Here is a 12,707-nt window from a genome sequence, read left to right as displayed (position 1 = left end):
GGGCGCCGCCGCCTCACACGGAGGCCGGTCACGGCAGGGGAGGGCAGTTGTGGGCGATCAGGCCGGCAGAGGAGAGCTGTTGTGGGCAATCGGGCCGGCAGGGGAGGGCAGTTGGGGGTGATCTGGCTGGCAGGCAGGCGAGCGATTAAGAGCCAGCAATCCCAGATTGTGAGAGGGATGTCTGCCGGTTTAGGACATCCCCTGAAGGGTCTCAGATTGGAGAGGGTGCAGGCTGGGCTGAGGGACACCCCACCCCATGCACAAATTTCGTGCATTGGGCCACTAGTTAAGAATAAAACAACTGCACAGCTGATATGGCTCAATGGTTGAGCATCAACCTATGAACCAGAATGTCACAGTTTGATTCCTGATCAAGGCACATGCCCTGGTTGCGGACTCAATCCCCAATAAGGGGTGTGCAGGAGGTAGTCAATCAATGATTCTCATCATTGATGTTTCTATCCCTCTCTAAAATCAATAAAAATATATTTTTTTAAAGAATAAAACAACTGAGCAGATATTTTTGCTGCCCACTGAAGGAGACAGAGTTTAGAATTTGAGTACAGTCAAGTTAATCCACTGTCTTATTCTATTCAGACTGCCATAACAAATACCATACGATTGGGTGACATAAACAACCAAATTTAATTTTTTTCAGTTCTAGAGACTGGAATTCAAGATCAAGGTGCCAGCAGGGTTAGTGTCTGGTGAGTGCGCTCTACCTGGGTTGCAAACAGCTGTCCTTTCACTTGTGTCCTCATGTGGTGAACAAAGAGAGCAAGTTCTCTCTTGTCTTGTAAGGGCCATACCTTCATGACCTCATCAAATCATAATTACCTTCCAAAGGCCCCATCTCCAAATACCATCACATTGGGAGTTAATTCTGGGGAGACAATACTTAATTTGGGGGGATGACACAAGCATTCAGTTCTTAGCAACTACTTTAACATAACCCACAGTCTCAAGGTTACATTCACAACATCTATTGCACAATCTAAAATTATTAAAGAAAAAAAAACAGGAAAATGTGACCCATACTCAAAAGAGAGGGCAATCAAATTAAAAAGGAGTTTGCCTACTAATAAAATGCATATACTTAAAAAATTAAACACTACAGACCTAGAAACTTCAAGTTATGTGATAAATCTGTACATAGGTCAACATGCCTGCCAACAATGGCACAATGACAAAAAAAAATTAAGGCTAGCCCAGAGTAAAATGTTGAAATATGTAGGCACTGTCTAACTTCCTCTTCCAGAGTCCAATTTATTTGACTATATGGCACTCTTACAAGCCCTTATTCTGAAGTTCTGCGCTTACTCTTAATTGGCTGCCAACTACTTAACTACTAACTTGAAATTATTAATAATTCAGATGTGAATCCTCTGATAGGGTTTTAAAGACACTGTTGAAAAGCCTCTGTGGAATGACAAAGAGTTGGTAAAAGTTTTGTACATTAAAAAATTAAACTAAGTTAAATTAAGAGCCTTGACTATGTTTGTAAAGAGAGTCCTACTATATCGAATCTTATTTTCTGTTGGTTCTACTTTCCTGCTGATCATACAGTAGTTGTCACCTTAACTGTTTAACAGCCCAATATGGCCTCAGATTTGTGGAATAGAAAATAGAAGTGTAGCCCTAACTGGTTTGGCTCAGTGGATAGAGCATCAGCCTGCAGACTCAAGGGTCTCAGGTTCGATCCGGTCAAGGGCATGTACCCTGGTTGCGGGCACATCCCCAGTAGGGAGTGTGCAGGAGGCAGCTGATCGATGTTTCTAACTCTCTATCCCTCTCCCTTCCTCTCTGTAAAAAATCAATAAAATATATTTAAAAAAAAGAAAATAAAAGTGTAAGCAACTGCCATCCTAGCATACCATGGAGTCCAAGATATTAAATAATTGAAGACTAGACACAGTCTAAAAAATGGCCAACCTCAATTTAGTTCAAACAGTAGTTTTTTTCCTCAGGTATTCTAGAGAAATTCTTAGCTAGACTAATTCTTTTTTTTTTTTTAATATATTTTTTACTAGAGCCCCGGTGCACGAATTCATGCATGGGTGGGGTCTGGCCAGCCCACCCCGATGGGGGCTGATTGGGCTGGGCTGGTGGGGGGAAGGAGCCTCGGGAGCTTGGCCACTGGCCCCACCCCCGATCGGGGCTGGGCCGGCCCATGGGGGGCGGGGGAGCTGCTGGAGCTTGGCTGACCCGCCCCCAATGAAGGTGAGGGAGCCGGTCGGGGGCAGGGCCACCCAGGGGGAGGGGCTGCGGGCAGTTGGCTGGCCGGCCCTGCCCCTGATCAGAGTAGGGGAGCTGATCAGGGGCAGAGCTGGCCAGGGGAAGGGACTGTGGGCCGATTGCAGTGGTGGAGGCCCATTGGAGGCAGGGCTGGCCGAGGGGAGGGGTTGCAGGAGGTTGGCTCGCTGGCTCTACCCCTGATTGGGCTGGTTTGCTGGCCAGAGTGGGCGTCATAGCAAGCGGTCGTTCTGGTCATTACAGTGTTCCGATTGCTGGCTTTTTATATATATACATTATTATAATCTTCACCCAAGGATATGTTATTGATTTTTAAAGAGAAAGGAAGGGAGAGAGAGAGAAACATCAATATGAGAAACATTGACTGGTTGCCTCTCGTACACACCCTGATTGGGGATCAAACCCACAACCAAGGTAAGTGCACTAATTCAGGAATTGACCCTGTAACTTTCTGGTGTACAGGATGATGCTCCAGCCAACTGAGCCACCCAGCCAGGGCAACACTCAACATTATTAGTAACCAAGGACATGCAAATTAAAGCAATGAAGAACTTCTTCACATTCATGAGTCTGGCAAAATAAAATAACCTAATCAACTAAATGTTAGCAAAGAAGTTTTAAAAATGGGGACTCTTCTACTTCTACTAGAGGCCCGGTGCATGAAATTCATGCACGGGTAGGGTCCCTAGGCCTGGCCAGTGATCAGGGCCAATCGGGGCCATCTGGCTGCCACCTGGAGCCTCCCTTCACCAGCTGCCAGCCAGGGCCTTCCTTCGTTCCATGCTGACCCCTAGTCGGCAGCGCACGTCGTAGTGAGTGATAGAACTCCCAGTCTCCTGGTTGAACTCCCCCAGGGACACTTTGCATATTAGCCTTTTATATATATAGATTAGTGGCCTGGTGCACAAAATTTTTTTTTTTGGGGGGGGGGGGGCCTCAGCCAAGCCTGCACCTTCTCCAATCCGGGACCCCTTGGGGGATGTCCGACTGCTGGTTTAGGCCCGATCGACATCCCTCTCACAATCTGGAACCGCTGGCTCCTAACCGTTCGCCTGCCTGCCTGCCTGATCACCCCTAACCCCTCTGCCTGCCTGATTGCCCCTAACTACTCCCCGGCCGGCCTGATTGCCCCTAACTGCTCCCCTGCCAGCCTGATCACCCCTAACTGCTCCCCTGCCTGCCTGATCATCCCTAATTGCTCCCCTGTTGACCTGGTCACCCCTAACTGCCTCTGCCTTGGCCCCCTCACCTGGGACCCAGGCTTCCCTCCCTCTGGCCAGCCACAGGCACCTGGGACCTGGGACAGCCACAGGCGCCAGGGGCTGCAGGCAGCTTCGCCTGGGCCGACCGCAGCTGCAGGCACCCCAGACCGTGGGCGGCTTCTCCCAGGCCGGTCACAGCCACCTGGGACCAGGGGTGGCTTCACCCAGGCCTGGCTTTGTCAGGAAGGACATCTGGTCTAATTAGGATATTATCCTTTTATTAGTATAGATAGGGAGTGTAAAATACACTACTACTTTGGTCAACACATGGGCAGTATCTATAAAGTTGAAAATATACCTACCCTTTGATCCAGCAATTCTACTTCTGGATATAGACATCCTAGAAAAATGCTCACAACTGTACATAAGTTGGTACATATAAGAATGTTGCATCATTATTTGTAAAGAACTGGAAGCTACCTAAATGCCCAATAACAGTAAAATGGACAATGTATAACCTATTCATATAACAGAATATACAACCATTAGAAGGGATAAACTAGACATTACATGTACCAACATGTATAAATCTCCTAAATCTAAAGTTTAACAAAAATAAAAACAAGGCCCATAAAAAGATGTACATAATTCCATATATATAAAACTTAGAAATACCAAGAAAACTATTATATATTATAAACATGGTGGGGCAAAAGTAGATTTAGTTATTAGTACACAAAACACAAAATTTATTCTTATGTTATTATTTATTAGTTACTGTATTATTTTCCATACGAACAACTATAGACCTACTTTTGCCCCACCCTATATACTCTGTGACAATACTATAAAAGCATGCAAAGGAACAGTAAAGACTAAAGTAGTGTTGTCTGCAGAAGTGGAAAGTAAAATGGAATTTTGATGGGATACATAGGAGGGTTCAATTTTATTTGTAATTTTTTATTCCTTAAGCTGGGTAGTAGGTACATGTATGTCTGCTATATTATGATCTATCAACTTTTATATATCTGAAATCCATACCAAAAACACAATTACCAAATAACTCCAATTATATACATTTATTTCAAAATGTTATGTACTTGCAGTCAAATAGTGCAATTTAAATTCTTCACTTTTAAAAAAAATATATTTTATTGATTTTTTACAGAGAGGAAGGGATAGAGAGTTAGAAACATCAATGAGAGAGAAACATTGATCAGCTGCCTCCTGCACACCTCCTACTGGGAAGTGTGCCCGCAACCAAGGTGCATGCCCTTGACTGGAATCGAACCTGGGACCTTTCAGTCCACAGGCCGATGCTCTATCCACTGCGCCAAACCAGTTAGGGCTAAATTCTTCACTTTTATTCCCATCTTTGCTAAAATATTTTCCCCAAAGCAACAGAATCTGTTGAATTAAATGAATCTATCACATATATCTAATTCAATGCAACTGTTGTTTTGAATCAATTAAAACCTAATACAACTGTTGATGTTTTCAGATGATGCTACAAAAAAATTAATCTGAAAAAGAAATCTAAAGAAAATATTATTAGGACATTCTCTATTACAAAGCTTGAGCATTCATATTGTGAGTAAAATATATCAATCTACTGTCTATCCCTTAACATGATGATCAATTTCGTTGATACATTCATGATAGGTTTCTATGGTTTTTATTGAAAAGTACCCATCACAGCCCTAGCCGGTTTGTGGATTCAGCATCAGCACGCAGACTGAAGGGTCCTGGGTTAGATTCTGGTCAAGGGCATGTACCATGGTTGCAAGGGCATGTACTCTGGCCCAATGGCAGAGCACGTGCAGGATACAATCAATCAATGTGTCTCATATCAATGTTTCTCTCCCCCTATCCTTTCCACTCTCTCTAAAAATCAATGGAAAAATATCCTCGGGTTAGGATTAAAAAAAAAAAAAAAGGAATACCCATCACAAAAATCTATTTAATTTCATTAGTGACTTTTCCAATCTACTAAAGATCTATTCAGACTAATGTCTCTGCACTTTGTCAAAATACAATGTATACAACTGATTTGTGAAATAACCTATCCTAAGGTTATTACATACACATTTGGCAACAAATAAAATTCTTCTAGGTTTTATAGCATTTGAAGGTATGGTATAATTTTTTTAAGGTAACACATTTTCCAGTGACGTTAACATTTTTACTTAACGTAACACCTATCATCTGAGATCTTACAAATATACATATACTTGCCCCAGAATACCAAAGACCCTTCCAGTTTTGTAATTTGGCAAGTCAACACCTACTCTACCACTTATTAGCCTTATGACCTTTGGTTGTCTGTTCCTTATATAAATAATAAGGGGAAAACAGTGAAGTAATTCATAGAGATTTCTTGAGAGTACTATATGCAATTGACATATGTAAAGAATTCAGAGCAATGGCCACAACTAAATGTTAATGTTACCTAATATGATGAAAATTTGTCTAAAGTCTATTACTCTTCTTAGTCAAAAGTACCTTCTGGGTATTGAGTAAGGTAAATTATACTCAAGACAAGGAAGACCATTGATTCACATACCAAAGGGCAATTTACAGCCCTATATTTCTAGACTAGTTAATGCTTTCCCAGTCTCCTCCTCATAGTAATAGTCTGTTTCTCAAGGTAACTTTCCTTCTATCATTCCCATTCCCAATTGTCAGAGGAAAGTAGGTAAGCAAGCCTACTAAATTTCATTTTGTACGTATTTTCAATCAATGAACTCTGGGCTCAAGGTTGTTCTATTCCTGAAAACGGCTTAACTCAAAAGCTTTTCTTCTTTCTTCTTTCCACAAAGAGCTGGGTTACCAAAGGTTGAAGTTTCCAGAAGTCTGGTAGCTGGATAGTTGAGGTATTACATTATTAACGTGTTTTAATGATGCAAAGATGGACAAATTGTGTTTCACAGACTTTAATCCTAGTATTGCTCCTCAGGTTAAGCAGAGGAAAAATTATCAGCAGCCTTTTACAGTCAGAGAGTTTAAAAGTGATGTTCACAAAGGAATGTGACTTGGAAAAGATGCTTAGATGAAGAGCTAAGTCTAGCAACTTCAAAGAATTATTTACCTCCATACACCTAAATTTCTTTAACAAGGTTCTAAAACACTTCAATGGTCAGGAAGCTAATCACACATTCCCCAAAAAGATCAGACCAATTCTCTATATCCAAGATGAACTGACCCAAGGGTCAACAAAATATTAAAAGTACTAATTTAATTCAAGTTAGAACCAGTCATTTTTTTATAAAGATAAACTAGAATATGTCTAATTCTCCAAGTCAAACATTTCACTCATAGTCAACTAATCTAATAATTGCAACAGTGACACACATAAGTTCTTTTATATAAATTCACATAAATGACTCAGTTCAAATCCCCATAGACAGCCATAAGATGCCCATATCCTAAACTAATCTTAACCTCTCTGAATTTTGCCTCCAGGTGCCAAACTTAAAACAGGCATTTAAGGAGCAGTCACTTAAAATAAAAAAATTATAACCGCCCTGGCTGGTGTGGCTCAGTTGGAGTGTCATCCCATATACCAAAAAATGGCAGGTTTGATTCCTAGGCAAGGCACATACCCAGGTTGCAGATTTGAACCCTGGTCGGGGCATGTGTGGGAGGCAACGGATTGATGTTTCTCTTCTCTCTCACATCGATGTTTCTCTTTCTCTTTCTCCCTTCTCCTCTCAAAAATCAATTTTAAAAAATTATAACAGATATAGTTATATCAGTAATCATCAACGGTTACTACGAAAACTATTATGTGAATGTATGACAGTGAACTTCACAACTGAAAGATCAGGTGGCTGACAACATGAACTTAATGGTCAACCTTCCATCAAAAAAAGGAAAACAGCCCTAGCTGGTTTGACTCAGTGGATAGAGCATCGGCCTGCAAACCAAAGGGTCCCGGGTTCCATTCCGGTCAAGGGCACATACCTCTGTTACAAACTACTCCCAAGCCCAGGCCCTGGCAACCAATCGATGTGTTTCTCTTACATGGATGTTTCTCTGTCTTTCCCTCTCTCTTCCACTCTCTCTAGAAATCAATGGAAAAATATTCTTGGGTGAGGATTTAAAAAAAAAAAAAAAAGGAAACTAACCAGACATGTGCCTCAAAGTACACAGCACTACCTGTGAAGTATTCTTGCCAAAATATCAAACTAGAATCTGACTGAGTCTTCAGAATAACCACTAGTTAACAGGAAATACAGAGGAGAAAAGGACATGTTACATGACACTACATGGATGCAGTCAACAAAATTCAAACTGTGGGAATTTCTAAAGGGCAAATGATCTAGATTTTGTTCATTAAATAAATGGTAAATGACAAGACAAAAAAAGACGTATTTATCAACAAATGTTGTGTGGAATTCTTTGGATCCTGATTCAACAAACTTACTGAAAAAAAACATAAGACAATCAGAGAAATACGCTGAATATTTAATGATATTAAAGAATTATTCATTGTTTAGATGTGTTAATACTTCGGATGTGTTAAGAGTCCTTATCTTCTTAGAGATACATGCAATGAACTATTTATAGATGAAATATATCTAGGATTTGCTTTTGAATTACAGTTGATCCCCTTATCTGCAGCTTTGCTTTCATTTCAGATATCCAAGGTCAATCGTGATCAGAAAATACTAAATAGAAAATTCAAAAAATAAACAATTCATAAGTTTTAAATTGCATGTCATTCTGAGTAGCATGCTGAAATTTCTCAACATCCTGCTCCATCCTTCCCAGGACTTGAATCATCCCTTCGTCCATCTTATCCATACTGTATATGCCACCTGCCCGTTACTCGTAGCCTTCTCGGTTATCAGACTGTGTGTGTGGGGGAGACCATATTCACATAATTTTTATAACAGTACATTGTTATAATGTTCTATTGTATTAGTTATTATTGTTAATCTCTTACTGTGCCTAATTTATAAATTAAACTTTATCATAGATGTATGTATAGGAGAAAACATAGCAGAGAGTTCAGTACTATTCACAGTATCAGGCATCTAGTGGGGGTCGTGAACACATCCCTGGAGGATAAGAGGAGATTACTATATCCAGTGAAGGGGAAGTGGGAAGGATAATAGAAAAACAAAATTCATATTTCCAACTGTTGAAACTGATCATGGGTATGGTGATTAATTTTACTATTTTATCTTTATATATTTGAAATCTCCCATATTAGAATGTTACAGAGAGAGACTATCATAGCACTAGATCAAAAATATCTATCATTAGTAGAGTTCTCACACAAATTTTACAGGTGCTTGATTCAATAGATCTTTACTTAAAAATCAAAAGCTAAAATGCACATTTTAGCCGTAGCTGGTTTGGTTCAGTGGATAGAGCGTCAGCCTGCAAACTAAAGGGTACCGGGTTCAATTCCGGTCAAGGGCACATGCCCGGGTTGCAGGCTTGATTCTCCAGTAAGGGACATGCAGAAGGCAGCCAATCAATTATTCTCTTTCATCACTGATGTTTCTATCTCTCTCTCTCTCCCTCTCCTTTATAAAAAATAAATAAATATGCCAAAACCGGTTTGGCTCAGTGGATAGAGCGTCAACCTGTGGACTGAAAGGTCCCAGGTTCGATTCCGGTCAAGGGCATGTACCTGGGTTGCGGGCACATCCCCAGTAGGAGATGTGCAGGAGGCAGCTGATCAATGTTTCTCTCTCATTGATGTTCTAACTCTCTATCCCTCTCCCTTCCTCTCTGTAAAAAATTAATAAAATATATTTTAAAAAAGAAAATAAATAAATATAATAAAATGCACATTTTAAGTATTGCCTTAAGTATTACATTTGCACATATTAAATTATGACTTCAACTATTACATGTTTTCATTTTGTCTGGTTCTTATTATTGACATTTGCCAACACACACAGGCACACACATTACTCCACAAAAGTAACCAAGTTTTGAATATTCTAACTCCTAAACATCTCAACCTGTTTCTTCTTTTTTTTAAAAAAAAAAATATGTATTTTATTGATATTTTACAGAGAGGAAGGGAAAGGGATAGAGAGTTAGAAACATTGATGAGAGAGAAACATCGATCAGCTGCCTCCTGCACATTCCCTACTGGGGATGTGCCCGCAACCAAGGTACATGCCCTTGACCGGAATCGAACCTGGGACCCTTGAGTCTGCAGGCCGACGCTCTATCCACTGAGCCAAACCGGTTAGGGCAACCTGTTTCTTCTTTTCTTCATTTCAAGCTCTCAATATTTTGGTCAGTTTTGCTATAGACTCCTATTTATGGGTCTCTCTTTTCAGTTTTAGCATACCAATTTATCCTATATGTTGTTTCCTTAAATGGACCCTCAATATCTCCAGAATAAAATCCAAACTCCTTTGCATGACATACACTGCCCTCAAAAATCTATCTGGTCCTTGCCTATTTTAATAGCACTCTCATCAGTACTCCATATCATCCCATACTCCACTCATTCTAAAATATGTACAAGCATATCTAATTTCACTGTACTTGCCTTACTGCACTCCGCAAATACTGCCTTGTTTGTTTTTACAAATTGAAGGTAAGACCCTTCAACAGCAAAAGACTATAAGATGATGGCAAGCATTTTTTAGCAATCAAGTATTTTTAAAGTATGTACCTTTTTTAGATGTAATGCTATCACATACTCAACAGACTACAGTATAGTGTTAACATAACTTTTATATGCACTGGAAAACCAAAATGTTTGTGTGACTTGCTGTACTGCAATACTCACTTTATTACGGTGGCCTGGAACAGAACCCAAAATATCTCCAAAGTATGCCTGTACAGTACCTATTTACTAGTTCCCAGAATAAATTAAGATGCTCGTCTTTTCTAAAGCTCAGTTCCTTAGAGTAAAATCACCAATTTAATGCCCCTTCTAACTCTAGGTTAATTCTAATTCCTACTAACTCTAGAAGACTCATTTCTACTATCAGCAGCTTTGCAATCCTACTGACATCCTTTTTCCTCTCCCTGATTACCCTATACTTTCACAGAATCTATGCAATAGTATTCTTGTTTTTTGCATATTAAGTATCACTGTGCCTGCAACATAGTAGACACTAAATGTTTGTTTTATGAAGTAATATATGCATCCTCCATTGATGACAAGTAGATCTTTTATAAATAACTAGGATGTAAGCTGTTTGAAAGTGGGAAACTTGTCTAACACATCTATGCCATTCCAGGGCCTATCACCGTGCTTGGAATATATTAAAAACTAAATAAGTGATTGCCAGATGAATAACACAAATATTTCCAGCAGACATAGTAGATAATTTTGTACAAAATTTAAAATTTGATCCTCCTCTAGTTTAAACTTGTATTTATTGGTATTTAATTTGTTTTATATTGTTTTTTTAAATATATTTTTATCAATTTCAGAGAGGAAGGGAGAGGGAGAGAGAGAAACATCAATGATGAGAGAGAATCATCAATCCGTTGCCTCATGCACCCGCCTTACCCTGGATCGAGCCTGCAACCCGGGCATGTGCCCTGACTGGGAATCAAATCATGACCTCCTAGTTCATGCATAAGTGGACGCTCAACCACTGAACCACACCAGTAGGGCTGTTTGTATTGTTTTTTGGCCAGTTGACTGATTCGTTTTAAAAATGGAGAATATTTCTGCATGCTTTCTTTTAGTGTCCAAGAAACTAATTACCAGAAGCAAATGCCTTACATAAGAGTTTACAATACGAATTATACAGTGCTGACCTAAAAGTTGAGGAGACTCAACATTTTGTCATTATTGGAGATCCTCCTCAGTTTTAGGTTTCACTAAGGTTTCACTATAATTTAAATTGGAATAAAGAAAATCACAACTCAATAACAGTCAGGACTCAAACAATGTAAAGAACAAAATCACACTCAATTTCAAATTTTAAAGTAAGAATTTCTCCCCTTTAGAATCAACAGAACTGCTAACAGCATGTACAACTAAATACTGAGTTCTTACTATGTGCCACGGACAGTGCTCAATGTATGTTTGGGGGGATCACATCTATGATTTTTAAGAACATTGGACATAAGTAAATACAAAGAGAAGAAACTCAGACCACACCTTAATGTTTGAAGGCTAGGTTTCCAAGTAAGTAGATAGCATGACATTAAGAGGCTGGCTGCATTTAAGAACACCTGAGCTAAGACTAAGGCATTACAGACTTTCAGTAGAAAGTCACTAGAAACAAAGTGGTGTGGTTGCTTTAAAAAAACACATTCGGAAGCAACGGCTTTGAAGATGATGAATCATCTTATTCCCATTTTCTAACCTATCTAAAAAATTTTTTCAAAATACTGAATGGGTATGTTCAAGTGTATGCTATTTACCATCTAAAAAGAGAAACCTAGACACATCACGTAAGAGTCAGTATTAACGGTTTGCTTTTTTCCCCCTTAAACAAAAGGCACTTTGACTCAACTTCCCCCCCCTCCCCCGCCACCGCAAAATAGGTTCCCTTAAAATCCATTTAAGTAATAAATTTAAAAATTTAGCGACGGTAAAGAAACTTAAAATACCCTTCTTTTAAAAATTAGGAAAAAGGCAAAATGGCGTTTTTATTGACTGCGTTTCCAAAGAAGGTGGAAAATAGTGGAAGGTGCGCTTTTTGCTCCAAGTCCGGCACTTGAATCGGCTTCTGAAGGAAAGTAAACCTGCCGGACTCCAGCAGAGAGTTGTTTGCCTGGAACCTATCAAGTTCAAGTGCTGGACCAGAAATCCATACCTCACTCTTGAAATCCCTGATCTAAATGACTTTCTTTAAAGGAATTTGATTCCTGACCTTAACAACAACAACAAAAAGCTCTATCAAGACCTGCAATGCACCGCATGCCTCTCTCCATTCTGCACCTTCGGTTGAAAACACGACCAAACCTTCTCCAGGGCACCGGATGCGGTGGTTCGACATACACCTAGACAACGCATCGCCGCGGTACCTACAGGAGGGCCCCCAGAAAGCCCCTAGTTCCTGCTCAAGACAATTCCAAGCCAGAGCTGCCGTCGATATCGTCAGATCCCTCCCTCTTGGCTCCAAAAGGGAAATGTACCTGTGGAGCACCCGCTGCGCAGCAAACAGGGCACCGCTCCAACCTCGTGTCCTCTCTCCCTTTTGTGTTCCCTCGCAGTCCTCCCTCCCCGGGCAGAACTTGAGCAGAGCACTTGGCTGCCTGATCGGCCAGCCCCCGGCGCCAGGAGGATCGCGCTCCCGGGAGATGCAG

The 12,707-nt window shown here is 40.3% G+C and overlaps 1 protein-coding gene across 2 annotated transcripts in view; it reads right to left on the bottom strand.

Moving 5' to 3' along the window:
• Positions 1-12,707, bottom strand: part of TRPM7 (transient receptor potential cation channel, subfamily M, member 7) — a 128,610-nt gene that overhangs the window by 115,173 nt on the left and 730 nt on the right. The gene's annotated exons all lie outside the window — the stretch shown is intronic.

This window comes from Myotis brandtii, unplaced genomic scaffold (assembly GCF_000412655.1).
Source record: "Myotis brandtii unplaced genomic scaffold, ASM41265v1 scaffold182, whole genome shotgun sequence".
In the NCBI taxonomy this organism is placed as follows: Eukaryota; Metazoa; Chordata; class Mammalia; order Chiroptera; family Vespertilionidae; genus Myotis; species Myotis brandtii.
The sequence above is the reverse complement of the archived record's forward strand: the minus strand, read 5'-3'. Positions and strand labels throughout refer to the sequence as shown.